This window comes from Uloborus diversus, chromosome 5 (assembly GCF_026930045.1).
Source record: "Uloborus diversus isolate 005 chromosome 5, Udiv.v.3.1, whole genome shotgun sequence".
Lineage (NCBI taxonomy): Eukaryota > Metazoa > Arthropoda > Arachnida > Araneae > Uloboridae > Uloborus > Uloborus diversus.
This window is the reverse complement of record NC_072735.1, coordinates 117,523,828-117,540,052: the sequence shown is the minus strand read 5'-3', so window position 1 is coordinate 117,540,052 and position 16,225 is coordinate 117,523,828. Positions and strand designations below refer to the sequence as shown.

General features: G+C 35.9%; 1 long non-coding RNA gene across 1 annotated transcript; it reads right to left on the bottom strand.

The window, feature by feature from the left end:
* Positions 1–242: 242 nt before the first annotated feature.
* On the bottom strand, positions 243–15,885 carry LOC129221964 (uncharacterized). Its single transcript, XR_008580556.1, has 2 exons — positions 14,154–15,885; positions 243–452 (listed from the first exon to the last, which is right to left on the bottom strand). It is a non-coding gene; the product is annotated as an uncharacterized LOC129221964 (long non-coding RNA).
* Positions 15,886–16,225: the final 340 nt, after the last annotated feature.

The following is a 16,225-nucleotide window of genomic DNA, read 5'->3' as shown; positions in this document are numbered from 1 at the left end:
TGCAGAGGGAGGCGGATGAAAAATAAAATCAAAGGACGCCAAAATAGTTAAATAAGAACAAAATAAGCAATGTGATTGCTCAAAAAAAAAAAAAAAAAAAAAAAAAAAAAAAAAACTTGTCCAAGGTAAGAGAACTTGTTATCAGAGCCATACTATGTACATTTGTCCAGGGTGCCTAGTATCACTTATACAAAACGTTGATCAAAGTGTTTTCATTCGACTGTAAAATAAATAATTGTCAGTAAAGAATACAAAAATGTTTTATTTTTATGAAAATGAATTTTTAATGTACATGAATATTATGAGATGAGATTGTGGCGAATACACAGCATTCTTAGAAAGCCAGTTTCTTTAAGAGCAAATAGACGTGATTATCGACTTCAAACCCGTGCAAGTTGTTTGGGTCACCTTGGAGTCGCATCAACATCCCCCCGAACGACACGTAAGCTGCTCTGAAAAAAGAAACGGGCATTAATTCAAAATCAATTCACTGCGAAAGATTTAATAAGTCGGAAAAAAGTTGGAATTCAAAATTAACCATACAATTGCCTTCAAATTCTTTTGAAAAAGCTGACAAATGTGAAATGAAACTTAATAAGCATACTAAATATCAATGCTACATACACCTCGAATTCGTTAATTAAGAGCCTCAGTGAAACTCGCAGGGAAAAGAAGTCAGCTTTTCATTTTAGTTAAATTACGCGAATAGGTACTTCCTCCATGTTTACATTGCTGTATAAATTTGTACATTTCATCCCCCGAAAACGATGTTTTCTTTTTAAATCAGGAAATGCATATATTCCATGTCATTATTACTTTTAATACATTATATTGTCGTGGGCAGGTAAAAAGGAGTACCTGCAGAAATGAGTTTAATTGAAAATAAGAGATGGAGAGAATGAATGAATGAGATAATTGAAAAAACACGTTTTGAATTCAATACTAACATTGGAATTAAAACTTTTTTTTCACGCTTTTTTTTCAGCCGGAACCAAATAAGCAAGCTTGCACAATAAGTTATAATAATGCAAAAGAAAAAAAAAAAGTTGCACTTACTGCCTTTTACCGCAGCATAGTCTATTTAATGTAGGAAACATTTATTAAAATTGTATTTTACGCATTAAAGACTGCAAGAAAGAGCTTTACAGAGATTAACAATAAAAATCTCCACAGTGTTTTAATGTTGGGTTCTATCTTATGGTCAGCTTTAAGGCATATTTAATTGAAAATGAATAACAATAAAGATGAAGAACACCTTTTCTTTAGCATAAGATAAGTTATGTTGGTTGAGTAATTTTGCACGATCGCGAAATTCAAGTCATGACTCTACACTCTACTATACACTCCAGTGTCGCCTGTGATAAAGCCCTAGATCGTAGCTTAAGCAGCGACACGTCCGCCATCTTGGGGCTAAACGATGATTTCTTCTTATGTTAAATATGGTGAAGTACTGTCTGACCACGGATTGGGTGGAAAGACAAACATCCGTTTTACAGCCGAAAATGGACGAATCTATTATATTTTAGCGATGTTAGCTTTTGCAGAAGCAGAGTCTCATTCAAATGAGCGGAATACGCGCATCAAATTTTTACTTTTCCCCCTTATTCACATAGATTCGTCTTATCTGGACGTTTGAAAATTCCATACAATCCGTGGTTGGACAGAGTAGCGTGTTTTGCTTCTTGATTGTAGTGCTCCTTGATTGCGGATTAACATAGAGTTAATAAGAAACCAAAATCAAGAACCAAAAGACGCTACTTCACCATAGCAGACATAAGAAGAAAGCACCGTTTAACCTCAAGATGACGGACTTGTCGCTACATTATTCTACGATTCAGGGCTTTAGCCGGTACCTACACTACACATTGTTTAACTGGCAGGATGGTGATGGCGTCCTCAAGATAGCTCATATTTTTGATTCCGAAAAGAATCTTGCGATGAGATTAATTACTTACATCTCTATTCTACAAAATTTCGGTTAAGAATAATAACTGCTTTTTGTAGCATTAATATCAGTAGGATAAAACGTTTCTCTTAGGATGCCTTTCAAACCCCAGGAAGCTTGTGCAATATACGTCAAATATTCTCTGGTTTGATTACACAATTATTTTCAATACAGTTTGAAATCTAATAAGATTACAATTTTTACTCTAAATAATAATTAAAAAAAAAAAAAAAAACTAATATCATATCATTATGATTAGCGTGAAAACCAGGAGTAAAAACAATAACAGCATGGTGAGAGCGTCGATCAGCAGTTGAGGTTGCTAGTTCCAGCGATGACTAGAAGAGCCATCCACCGTCGGGTGTGAAGCTATGGTTTGGGGCACTGCTGATAGTGGTTGTACCCACATAGGTTAGACAACCAGCTAACTACACTGCCTTCAACCACTGCTGCATCCCAACAGGGGTTTTCTTCTTCAGGCAAAGTCGAGACGACTGTCGCACCTTACATTCCAGAAAATGCATTTACAGATTTCAGAACACACTATTGTAAACGCACATCTGGAACGGAGGTACGACAGCTTCTTCTTCCAGAGGTCGTTGCTGCTTTTCGCTCTAGTTGTAATAATACAAGAAAAGTAAAACAGGTTAGGTTTGACTATAGCTGAGGCAATCTTAACCCGGCAGCGTAGTAATGCTGTAATTAGGATCTACGTAGCTTTCACAATGCTGCCAAGTTAAGTTGTCCCAACTACAGGGCAAGGCATGAACATTTTAAGAGGAATAAATACGTAAATAGCGCTGACCATAATAATGACAAATTCTGTTAAAAACAAATCTAAGTTGGGGTAAACCTAACCTGACAGCATTGTGAATGCTACGCAAGTACTAATTACAGAGTTACGATGCTGCCAGGTGAGGTTTGCCCAACTAAAGGGTCTTTCAATTGACGCGGGTAGATGTTGGCAGCATGTGGCAAACATATTGTTCTAGTGGCGTCTGCTTAATCTGCTGATCACTATTCTGTCACTGATGCCAAATTAAACGATTGAGCAGCACGTCCAATCTACGAAGAGTTGCTATTTGTAAAGGATTTGGGACCAACGGCGTCATTGGTCCTTACTTTTCCCAAAACGACGTCGATGAGACCATCACCATCAACAGCGAGAACCTCGATAAAACAATAAAAACCTCGCTTTTGACCCAGCAGACTGAACGATATAGACGTTGATGACATGCGGTTAGAGCAGGACAGATCTACGTGCCACACAGCGGGGTCCACGATACACCTTCTGCGAGAGCGATTCGAGAGTGTGGTTACCTCTCGCAGAGGGGACGTGAATTTTACACCAAGATCGTGCAATGCATCCCTGCTAGACTTTTTCTTGTGGGGTTTCATGAACTCACAGATCAATGCAAAAAAGTCGCAATTGATGATGTCCTTAAAGCCAACATAACTAAGCCTCTCTCTCAAATGCAGCCGGATCTATGCAGCAGAGACATTGGAAATTGGATCACTGGGATTCGTGCCTCTGATGTTATGTACCCATACAAAATGGCATGCACGGACCTTTTAAATAAAAAAAGAATGTTTTTAATACCTTACACAAAGCTTGTTTTACTCCATTTCAATACCTAGCCGCTCTTATTGAAAGATCCTTTATAAGGAAGAAAAGGAAGACGGGGATCACAGGGAAAGAAGATATTTGTATTATTTTTGATTTTTTAACATTAGATGTAAGCCATCGATACAATTTCATTTAATTGACTGTAAACTGTAAACCAGCTACATCCACATATTGAAGTAAGATCCATAGGATTTTCTTTCCATCTTCTTAACAAGGATATTATTTTAAGTTGCACTGGTATAAAACGAAAAAAAAAAAAAAAAGAGTAACGCCAAATGTTGTCTATACAAATACAGAAATTCGTTGTGTTGAAATTTGTTAAATACACAGCATGCCTAACACGTTTTTATCACCACCTGAACAGCTACGTGTGTGCACATTGTGTTAGCTGGTTTACAGTCTGAGCCATCAATAATTTTTCATTTTTCAACGACCAACTTTTTATTTACTGATGCAGAGTAAAAATGCCAGTCGAGTACAACCAATGCACTTCAAACCGAATTTAGAATGCTACGTAACCAAGGTAGCGCTTTGTTGAAGCCTTTTTAACTCACGGTTCAATTATTCCTCCTGTAACTAATACAATTGTAGTATAATGTTAGTTCCGACAAGTAATATATTTATATGTCTACAGTAGGGATGTGCAGTGCAGTTCTTGAAAGAACAGGTCAAAACGAACGACTCCTTAAAATGAAAGGACAGTACGATCTCTGGAAAAAATGAACGGCAGTCCTTTGGAACGGTGAACGGTTTTAAACGTTACACTGAAACTACATTTGTTTCATTTCGTTCTTTCGTTCAATTTTACTTAAACATAGTTTTGCTTCTCTTCTCTACTTTATAACAAACCATTTGGCATCACTTGCTCTTTAGCTTTATGTCACCATTTTGTTTACGCCGGTTAGGTAAGTTAAGGAATTCAGTTTTAATGCTTTCATAGCCTATTTTCCGCGTTTTTAAATACTTATAACTTAATTAATTTACAACTTCATTAATTCATAATTTTTAATAATTTATATTTGATAATTTTTAAATATTTAAATAACTTTTTAAATAAACGAAGTCGTTCTAATGGACGAGTTCAATGAAAGATCCTCTGATGAACGGATCATTTAAAAGAACGAAATCGCCCATGCTTAGTCTATAGTGGGTTCAAATATTTTTTTATAGACGAACCTTTTGTTTTACTAGAGTACAGAGTAAAAATGTCAGCCGAATAAGATCACTGAACTTCAAACCGAATTTAGAAACTTTCATATATTATATAGATCAGATCACGGTAAAGCTTTGTTAAAGCCATTTTAAATCACGGATTTACTTTTTCCCCTGTAAACTAATACATTTGTATTAAAATTTTACAATTTGACGAATCTGATACATTTTTTCTTTTTTTTTTTTTTTTGTCTGTATGGGGCTGAAACATTTTCGATCATTTTCTATTGACGAACTTCTTCTTTTATTGTATATGCTTGCCGAATGACCACTGCAGTTCAGACCCAACTTAGAAACTTTTCAGACACGTTCGATTAATATCAGAGCAAAATGAAAAGGCGCAAGAGTGTGTGTATTTGCTACTTAGATCAACGCAGTCTCCCCCCCCCCCCAGGGTTGATCAGTGATTCATCCATTTTCTTCTGAAAAATTCCAAGGCTTGATTAAGGAATAACTCCCCATGTCTACTAACAAGGGTTTGAAAATTTCGTAAAATTTTCCAAAATATCGAAATTATCCGATATTTCGACATACGTCAAGTATTTTGATACAGAGCCGATACTTTCAACCAACACAAACAAAGTTCTAAACAATAACTGCACGATTATTTACTTCCCTACTCTGTCGAATATATGTTTCACATAAACATACATATTTTAAATGATACATAGGGAAAATGGGGCATATGGGAATAATTTTTTTATTTTTCAAAAAATATTATCAATTTTGCAGAGCAAAAGTGTCCTAGCCTTTTCTTTGTGTCATGGAATTTTTTGAGATTTGAGTAAAAGTATTTTCTAGATTCATGGTGTTAAAAAAAAAAAAAGTCGTCTTTTGTTCACAGGGGGCACTAAAAAACCTATTAACCTCTCGCCAAGTAGTAAAAATTTTAAAGTTTTGCAATATTTTTCGTAGAAAACAAGACAAAGATTTAAGTACACTGCTCAAAGGACAGATTATTTTGTAAAGTTGTTTCCCGTACGCTTCATTCGACGTCTTAAAAAATCCCCCTCACCCTCTCTCCTTGCATGCATTTTTATTGACATTTTTAGCAACAAAGAGAATTTTCTTATGCCTCCTTTTAGAAAACGACATTTTTTAAGACATTAAGCAGTTTTTTCGATCCTTAGTTTTCAGTAAAATTCGGATTCACTAAAATATAATTAGTAAAAAATATACAGGGTTAGGATAAAAGAACAACCTCGTTTTAAAAATTTATACTTCATAAACTATTACACTTAACAGAATAAATGATGCATAAAAATAAAGATAAGCTGTGAAAGTCTTAAACGTGGACGTTCTGCACTAGTGCAGCCAGAAATTCCGTTTGGAGGACGTTTTTGGTCACAACAGTCCTAACACGTGTATCAACAACTGTATAAGGATTGGCTACAATGTTAAAACCAAGACATATGGGGGGGGGGGTGTCCCCCCCCCCTTCGTTGCGCCACTGACGTTCCGCAACGCTCGATTGACCGTGCAGGTGATGATGATTTATCTTTTATGCGTTAACCTGCTACATCCCCAAACCTAACCCCATGTGATTTTTTTACGAGGTTTCGTCAAAGACTTTTTACAACACCACTGCAAGCTTAAAACCTAACCTTGCGCCAAAAAACCTCATCAGACCAACTAACATTGCAAGAGGTGAAAGATCGCATATGTGTAGCATTACGAAAAATTGACAATGACACACTTGAAGATGTACGTTATAGATGTTTGTACCCTTAACAAGTTCACTTCATTGCTTCAATAAAAGGAAAAGGAATGTGTTTCGCGTTACGAAAGGTGCACACATTGAACATTTGTGAGTGAAAAACTTTGAAAAACTTGAGTGAAAAACTTGTGAGGGAACTTCGTGCCCGCCCGCGCTCTCCGACATAATAGCAAATTTAGATTAATAATACGCATTACATGTACTCATAACATACAACAGATAACACACGTAAGACAATAAAATAAATGCGATGGGAATGCTACTTGGTGTTTCGACTCCTTTATGCAGGATACAGTTATTATACAGATAAGTTGACTATTAATCGAAGGGTGTTCTTTCTTTTTTTTTTAAAGCTTTGACTCCGTTCAACCCACTAAGCGTAATGTAAAAATAAAAAAGTATTGGATTTAAAAATTCAGTTATCAAAGGAATCCCTTTTGTGCTTAAAAACTTTTTCATTGTATGCTGAAATGTATATTTTCCCCATAGTAGTGCTTGACCCTTTGTATAAATGGGAAAAAAAAAAAAAAATAAAAAAAAAAAAACTACGCCAAACTGAAATTACGAGTTTCACCCAGTAAACCTTTAACTATTTATGCGAATACGATGTAAAACATTAAAATTACTATCAACTTCATTAGCAAGAAATCATTTCTACTCCGCTGCTTTCGGGGGGGGGGAGGCATTTTGTCTATTTTTGAAAAGTTACACTTAAAAAATGGACTTAGTTCAACTGGTATTGGTTTTGAATTTTAAATGTTCGATTAAAAGAATTTAATCCAATTCCATGTTTTACGAATAATATTTAAGCGTATCATGCTGGGTAATGACAAAACATAGACGCATGGTCTTTTATTTTTTTGGCAAAAAGCTTTTTTTGCTTTTTTTTTTTTATACACATTGTTTTAATGAGTAGCATTCAAAAACAAAGGCACAAATGCTCGGTTGTTTGGAGTGTTGTGCTGTTAATCAGAATGACGCCAGTTCAAATCCGTGTGAATAAATATCTCTTTAAAATGTTTTTTACATAGGCAGGACTATTTGCCACAACCCGTTTCTTCACATGCACAATTACTGCTTTTTCAATAGTCACTCAGTCACACTTTTAATGATATTTATGTTTGCATTGAAAATACGTACAACCAAAAGGTGAGCGATGATCACAATATCACAACGTTGATTTAACGAGGTCTTGTTGCTTATGTCTCCAAATCACATGCCTTCTTTTTTGCGTTTACTTTTTTCCGTTTACTTTAATTCGAAAACTTTTTTCGATTCTTCTTCATAATTTTCATTCTTTGAAATTTTTAAATAGCGAAATGCCACATGAAACGATTCGAAGCACAGTGTGGAGTTCCTCACGGGTCGACTGGTACATTAATAATGAACTACCATAAATAACAAGCACGTATTATATGCCATACACAATTCTTTCGAAAGAAGGTTTTACTTTCGGGATTTATTTTTTTTTTTTCCATACAGTGGTTTGCTTTCTGATTGGAACTGAATGGGAAAATTTACTTTCGTTTTGTTGAAAAATAAACCTCGAATTATCCGGCATGCAGTGAATTCGAATTTTCCGGCATGCTGGTCAACCTCGCTTTTTCCGGCAAGCCGGATAATGCGGGTTAATACGGTAGGTATACCAAGATCAACGTAATTCTAGTGTTAAAACTTTTGCATTTAAAATTTTTTCAAGATCTAGACCAGCGGTTCCCAACCTTTTCCCCCTTGCGAACCCCTTCCAAACTCCGGAAGAAGTTGGCGAACCCCTTGAATAATTATATTAAAAAAAAAAAAAAAAAAAAAAAAAAAAAAACGCGTACACACACACACACAGAAAATAAAATTTGGGAGATTTTTTTTTTTTTTTTTAGTTTGATGCTGCTCCATTGTTTATGACAAGAACGAAAGCATAGTTTCAAAATATAGAATTACAAATTTTGCTTCGAACTAAAATAATGGCTCAAAAATGAATACAGAACAAATTCACCAATATATAATTATTCTGTGCTGAGCTTCAATCAACTTTGAAATTGTTTTGAAAATGGGGTATTAGTGGAACAAAGAGGCTCAAAGTTCGGCTGAAATTTTTCTCACACAAGAGTACAATAATTATCTCTATCGCTAAATCAGAAGAATCTGTCTCAGATTAACTAAATGAACTTTTTTCCTTCCAGTAAAATGACAAAGATCTCTAGGTTTAAGTCTTCTAGAAAAGGACTACGAACCTAGCTGTTTGATAAAGATATACTCCGTACATTAATCGTTTGTTTGCAGAAGACTATCCTTGTATTTATGCTATAAGTGCGGAGTAAAATGCGTATATTGAAAAATAATAGACGCGTCTATTTTTCAATGTACGCATTTACTCTAATTTTTACACAAAAGGTAATTTTTAACAAAACAAATACAATATCCTTTAATTGTTTTAAGCAGTGTAAGTCTTTGAACAAAAAAAAAAAAAAAAAGTATTAGCAAATATTTTTTTGCATAGAATCGAAGAAGGGAGTTACAAATGCACATTTTTCTTAATTTCAAACATCACAGTATGCAAAATTTTGAGTGTGACGTCCAAGATTACGTTTTAGTGGCGGCGAAAGATTTCGCTCTTTACTTATCGTAAGACAAAGCAGAAAAGAATGATCGACATTCAGTAAGCGCGTTGTTTCGATGAATACGATGCCTCAACGAACTCATTTAACGGAATCAAAAACTTCTAAAGTTGGTTGACAGGCTAGAAGGGAGCCAAACACAAGCCAAAGCAGTAGAAACTATTGGAGTTTTGCAAAGTGTGACTTCTAGGACATGGAAACTTTTTTAGAGACTGGAAATGCTAGCCGAAGATCAGGGCAACGTCGCTGACAGTCAACAACACTCAATGAAGACCGTTACTTAGCTTTAACGGCTTGGAGGCACCGAAGTATGAATGCCACTCCACTACAACGACACCTTCGCTCGGATACTGGCACCACAATTTTGACACAAACTGTCCGAAATCGCCTTTACGCTGTAAGTCTGTATGCTCGTCGACAATGGTGTGTGTCACATTAGCTGTGAGGCACCGTTGCGCTACAGGGAGAGGTAACAGAGCATGTGAATTGGAGAAGATAGGAATGGAGCAATATTCTTTTCTCTGACGAGTCCCGTTCTTGTCTTTATCCTGATAATGTTGTATTTTCATCAGGAGGGAGCGTGGCACTAGAAACAATCCAGCGTTCGTTACCGAAAGTGTCAGATTTGGTGGTGGTGGTGCGATGGTGCATGCTGGCATCCCTATTGATGGGCGCACCGATCTGCATGTCGTTCCGAATGGAACTGTGCCCCGTCGTCAAAGTAGGGATGAGATCCTCAGACCTATTGTAGTCCCTTACCCTGCAGCAATTGGAGGTGAATTCATGTTAATGGAGGACAATTGCAGGACCACATCACTCTAACTTGATGAAAGATTTTCTTTTGGAGGAAGGAATCATACGAATGGAATGGCCATTGTGTTCTCCAGATATGAATCCAATAGAGCATGTTTGGGACATTCTAAGCAACGAGTTTCTAGACGCCTACCACTTCCACAAACTCTCCAAGTACTGGAAAGAGCTCTTCCGGAGGAATGGGGCAGAATAACCCAGCCGCTCATTAATAGCCTCATTGATTCCATGCCTCAGAGGTGTTTCATATTGCTGACCGTCCGGGGTTACCATATTCAGAACTAGAAGCGATTTTCTTTTAAGGAAACCCCAATTTTTACTCGCTTTTCTCATATGCACAAAGTGCGTTTTTTCCCTTTTGCACGCAAAAGTAAAAAAAAAAAGTTTTTTTTTCTGCCTTACAAATATAATTTTTGTATCACATAGTTTACTTCGTCTGTCGATAATGTATCAATCATCCAAAAAGTTCTCCAGGTTCAAGATCAACACAAAACCTCAATATCCTTTAATTGTTCTGAGCAGTGTATTTTTAAGCTCACTTACTACAAGAGAAATTTTCTACACAAATTTCATAAATTCCTTATTTACATATAGCGCAAATTAAATGGCATGGTTAAATTCTGTTTTTTTTTTTTTTTTTTTTTTTTAATGCATAAACCTCACACAGCCAAACTTTCACCCACGAAAATATTCTAAAGTAATTAATTTGTCATTCTTCCTGCGGTATTTTTAAGTTGCTAGCCATTCTTTCTCTTTTTCGGCAATAAAGTTCGAAATAAATTGTAGTCTACGTAGCGTGAAAATTATAGCAACAAAAAACAGCGTCATCTCATTTTTATGCATTTTTCACTCAACACAAGAGAAGAGCGACATCTCTTCGTCGGACTCAAATGGTAAAGAAACTAAACATCAAAATATTTGAGACGCTCGCATATGCTCCACGTAATGTTTTCATCAAGTTTAATCAATCTTGTTGGTCAAAAGCTTCTGAGGAAACGAACGTTTTCAAACTCTTTCGTTTGAGGACATTGTATTCGTAAGTAGAGCTTTTTCAGGCTTCAGGGCTATCATTCTCAATGAAAGCGCTAAAATCGGTGCTTTGCAATGACAGACTAAATTCTTTAAATGTAATATATGTCAGCAAGTATGCAAATATTTTCATACTAAGAGTATCGAATGTGCGAGAGTTAAATCAATAAAAAAGAGCAAAATTTGCTTGAAACCGCTTGAACATGAGACTTCATCAGAAACAGGCATGTCAAAACTCCGCTATTACAATATTTTTTCCGCGAACCCCCTACAAACCTCTCGCGAACACCCAGGGGTTCACGAACTACCGGTTGGGAACCGCTGATCTAGACCAATTAAATTTTAGTTTTCCTCTAAAAAACACAGAATCAAGTTTTTCAATGCCATTTTCATCAATGAATGACTTTGGCCATCCACAATAACTTAATCATTCAATTTGATCAGGATATTTTAATTCTTGAATGACACGCACATGATAAACGTGAAATTTCAATTGCTTCAAAGCCCAGCGATGACCCAAATCATAAAAAGAGTCCACATAATAAATCCATCTGTGTTGCCAGATTTCTGACTCCTTGACCAGATATTCATTCAACATTTTGCTTTTCATATTGTCGATATCATCGAGTTAAAATATTACACATCGATTGTCTGCATCGTGCTGAGCCACTAAAGGTGTGCGCCAACTTTTCCTTCGGTCTCCAACATTTTCAGTTTTCCGAAAACGAGACATTAATGGAAAGAATAATGGGTCTTTATTGGGTGCAGAAACATTCGGAAATTTATTATTAAATGTTTCAACAATGGCCTCAAATGATTGAGATGAAAAATACTGATCAATAATGAAAATATTTTTGATCACACTTCTAACTAAAAACTACTGAATGTGTTTTTGTGCTTACGAAAAATGAAAATAAAAAAATGGAGTGTCATTTCAAACAATATAGTGTTGTGTACCAGCCAAATTATTTCCTTTTAAAACAGAGCCAAAACACGATAAAATTTTTGAAGTTTCCTAATAGCTTTTAAATAAAATATTATACAATAGATCGTGTGACCCTTGGATCACCTTGTACTGAAATAAGAGCAAAACATCAATTTTTTTACATCAGGGAATCATAGAACAATCATAGACCATCTTCCTTTCTTGCAATCCAATACAAAAGTAGCCTTTGAAAAATAGTGGTCAAAATATCTTAAGATGAAAAAAGTGTTGGCCTAAAGGCACAAATTGTCAGGTGTGAAAAGTTCATTGTTCCTCCAGAAGAACACGGGGAGCAGTCAGGTACGTCAGTGAAGCTTTGGGGTGGGGGGGGAGGTGGTTCTGGAGGTAGTCATGTCCACTAGTTATTCTGAAATTAGTAGAAAAAAAAAAAAACAAAACTGCCGAGGAAGATCCATTGTAATAGGGTTGTGGATAAGGCTGGACCACACCTCTCCTACAGCATTCAAGTCCTGCTCCGTTTTTTTTTTTTTTTTTTTTTTTTGTCAAAGTACTTGGAAGCATAAGTCTTAACAATGATAGAAGAAATTTGGCTGAAAGGCAGAGCAAAGAGGGTGTGCATAAGTTAACAGCCTTGATTGGTTAATTGGCCGGCACGCTTCGTTACCAGGTATACAACAATGAATGGCCGGGATTCCCTAATCTTCTCATGTGGATTCTCACATTCTAAAATATATGCTTTCTTTTGGCTTGTTTTCCCCCCCGCAACTTTATCAAAATTTTCCACAATTGCTTTAGTAAAAATGAGATGAAATGTCCTGTCCAGACAGTTGTCAAGGAGAAGATTTAGAAATTTTTTTTGCCCAATAATATTTTGTTAAAGTTACAGAACCTGAAAGTGACATAGTGTTAGTTTACTGCTACAGATCTACTCAGGCACCAACAGTATATCCATTTCCCCAAAAATATTCTTCAATATCCTTTTCCAGTATAATTATGTATTAATTTTCATTTAAAATCATAAATGTCGATTTCAAAGACTTCAGTTTTCTTATGTCAGATAAGTTCAATTTTGTAGACAAAACATTTTGATAAAACGGTTCATTGTCCTAACCTGCTGCAAATTGATTCAAAATCTTAAGTTTATGAGGTAAAATAACAATAAGTGAGTAATTCACCATTTCCCCCCGAAAAAACAAACAACTTAAAATGAAGCACATTTTACAAAATAATTAAAAGTTCACAGAAAACGAGTTTCGGGGGGGGGGGGAGTCTGAAAAGAGATTTGTGCACAGTTTATTAACTTTTGCAATTGAATGTAAAAATGATGATCGATCAACATCTTTTTGTGCTTAAATATGACTATTTAAGAAGTAAACCGTTGCACCTTGATACCAAAACAAATCTCAGGAACAATTTTTCTCTTTGAAAATAGGTTCTTTATAACTTCGAAATATGTGCTTCACAACGTAGTTTTCTCTTAATTTATGATCATTTAGTTACTATATGAACGTTGCGAACTAGTATAAATCATCAAAAAGACTAGAATTCAAAACGAAAAAAAATATTACAGTAGTTATCAAGAGGTCGTAAACGATTATAGAATATCATCTTCCAATCAAGGGCCCCCATAAAGGAGGGCGGGCAGTGGGGGGCTCAAGCCCCCCTTAGAAATGAGAACTTCCTTGCTTTTAATACTTTTTTCTTTGCAAAAATGTAAAAAAAATTCTTTTCCAACCATTAATGAATAAGTTATTAAAAATGTCAAATTTCAATATCTCTAATATGTACTGAAATCGGTTTCCATAGGGAAAATGTTCTGCTAAAAAATGGGGAAAATTTCTGAGATTCCCCCCCCCCTTAAAATTTTGCATATGGGCGCCCATGCTTATAATCCTGATCGAAGGTTGAACCCCGGACTGTCCAGACGTCTGGTCACCCTACCTATTAATGGAGAAATAAATCTTTTGCCCTTATCCAACGTCAGATTTACTAAAAATTGTCATTTTTGAAAAAAACTTTATGTGCCGAAATTTTCATCCAAATCGTTTCACTAGTAAACACACGACACAATGTCAATAAACCATACCGCGTGCCAAAATTATGTATCAATTATTTAGGAGACGGAACACGTACCCTGCTTGACTCGTGATTCGTCCTCAAAAGCTGATAATTCAGCGATAAATTCTCAAAGTCAAAACACTTCGGAACAAACAGAGGTCGGCCCACACACGATCGGATATCATTCGACTCACCTGAAGAAGTGGCGAGCGGGGGTGGATCCATCCCAGACATCGCGTGGACATCGAATGTGGAGGTGAAATCCTCGACAGTTATTACGGATCGATGCGGGTCGACCGCGAGTTCCACGCACAATGCCGCGAAGGAGGGGAGAGAGAAAGAGAGAGAGAGAAAAAAGCGAGTGTGTTGTCCCGGAAACAAAAGCCGCGTTCCCTCGTTCTAAGACACCAGAATAGAAAGGCAGTTGGCACGCCACAACTCACTAACTATGCGTCTTTTGCGACGAGCCGCACACACAGACACACACACGGAGCCGATTGAAGAAAACTCGACGTCTCACAAATGCATCCCCCCCATCCCATGTGCTTTTCTTTCAGATTCAAGCAGAAAAACATTCCGGCATAGGGGCTGTCTGATGATGTCATACCTTTTAAAAACATTCCCCCTCCCTGTCCCAAAGTGTCACACTTCATCTTACCCCCTTCCCTCTCTGTCACATGTGCTATTTATAAGGATATCCGTATTAAAAAAATGCGGGATGTGACACTTCTTGTCACACCCTCCCCCTCTCGTTACAAACCTTACCCCTCAAAGGTCCAAATTAGAACTCACGAACTACCTTCCCCCTCAAAGTGCGACATCATTTGTGGACAGCCCTAAAGCGAAAATATGGGCAGGATACTACCAGACAGGAAGTCCAAAAAAAGACAAATGAGTTTTTAGGGGAATAAACACCGGCCACTAGAGCATTTGATAAAATAGTATAAATTTATTATCTATCCCTCTACATTATAATCGAACTGCAATTATCCGAACTCGAACTATCCGAGTCGTTGATTATCTGAATTGCTCTTGAAATTTGAGGGAGGGGGAGAACCGGAATCACATTGCGATTTGCAAAATAATGATTCTGTCAATGCACCTTCTACAAAGCCCATCACGAATACTATTGAGATGATAAGTCACCACCTCACAGTGCAGCCTTACTATTGGCTGCCGTCTGTCGCCAGGCGAATCGTATTTTCATTTAGTTGCGATTTCGAAAGTTTTTTTCTCCTATTTCCAACATACATGCAAGATTTTTAAGGCCTTTTTTAGGGAAATATCCAATTATTCAAATAGGGTTCGGTCCCAATTGATTCGGATAGTTGGAGTTCCAGTTAGTTTTATTGTAGAGGAACATGGGGTAAAGTAAAACAGCGGGGCAAAGTGAAATGGCGAAATATTTACTCTACTTTTAGCTCCACCTATCTGGTATTATTTTAACTATAGAGTACCAAATGCAGTCTATTCCAGTCAGGAAAAAAATACTGCCAAAGATTAAAGCATTTGGTAATGCAGGCAATTTTAAAAAATTGGTACGCATATTGTAATATTTTGTTGTAAGTAAAAAATTATTTTTGTTACTATAAAATGATAACGTTCTTGTTATTATCATTTGAAATATTAATTGAGACCTCCTAATAATCAATGCAGCAAAAATTTAGTTAATATGGTCTTATTTGTATTTTAAATAAATTGTGCAATTAGTCAAGTACATACGAGGCAAAGGGAAATAGTTTGTTTCATTTACTCACTCAGTAATATAATCCAAATCACTTACATTTTCATTAATTAATTAATTTACATTCCTTCATTTAGTAATTCACTTATTTATTCATTCGTTCACTTATTTTCTTATTCATTCATTCTTTTACTCGCTCATTTTTCTTCACATATCAATTGATTTATTCATTTCATTATTCGTTTTTTTTTTGTCTCATTATCTTAAGTTATTCATTCAACCTTTTATTTACTAATTCTTGTGATCAAAAATATGTTTTATAATAAAAGAAAAAATATTTCATTAGAAAAATATCTTATTTTTCACTTTGCCCCATGAGAAAAAAAAAAAGTGAAAATTTTCCACTTTTTTTTTTTCAAGACACAAATTTACTGCCAAAAATAAAAAATACTGCTTCAACGCAAGTTTTATTATAACTCAGTCATCTTAACCATTTCACTCTGGCCCACATTCCCCTACTACCAAACTTTTCATTAAAAAAAAAAAAAAAAAAACTTCTAATAAGCAGAGCCGCGCCAAGCC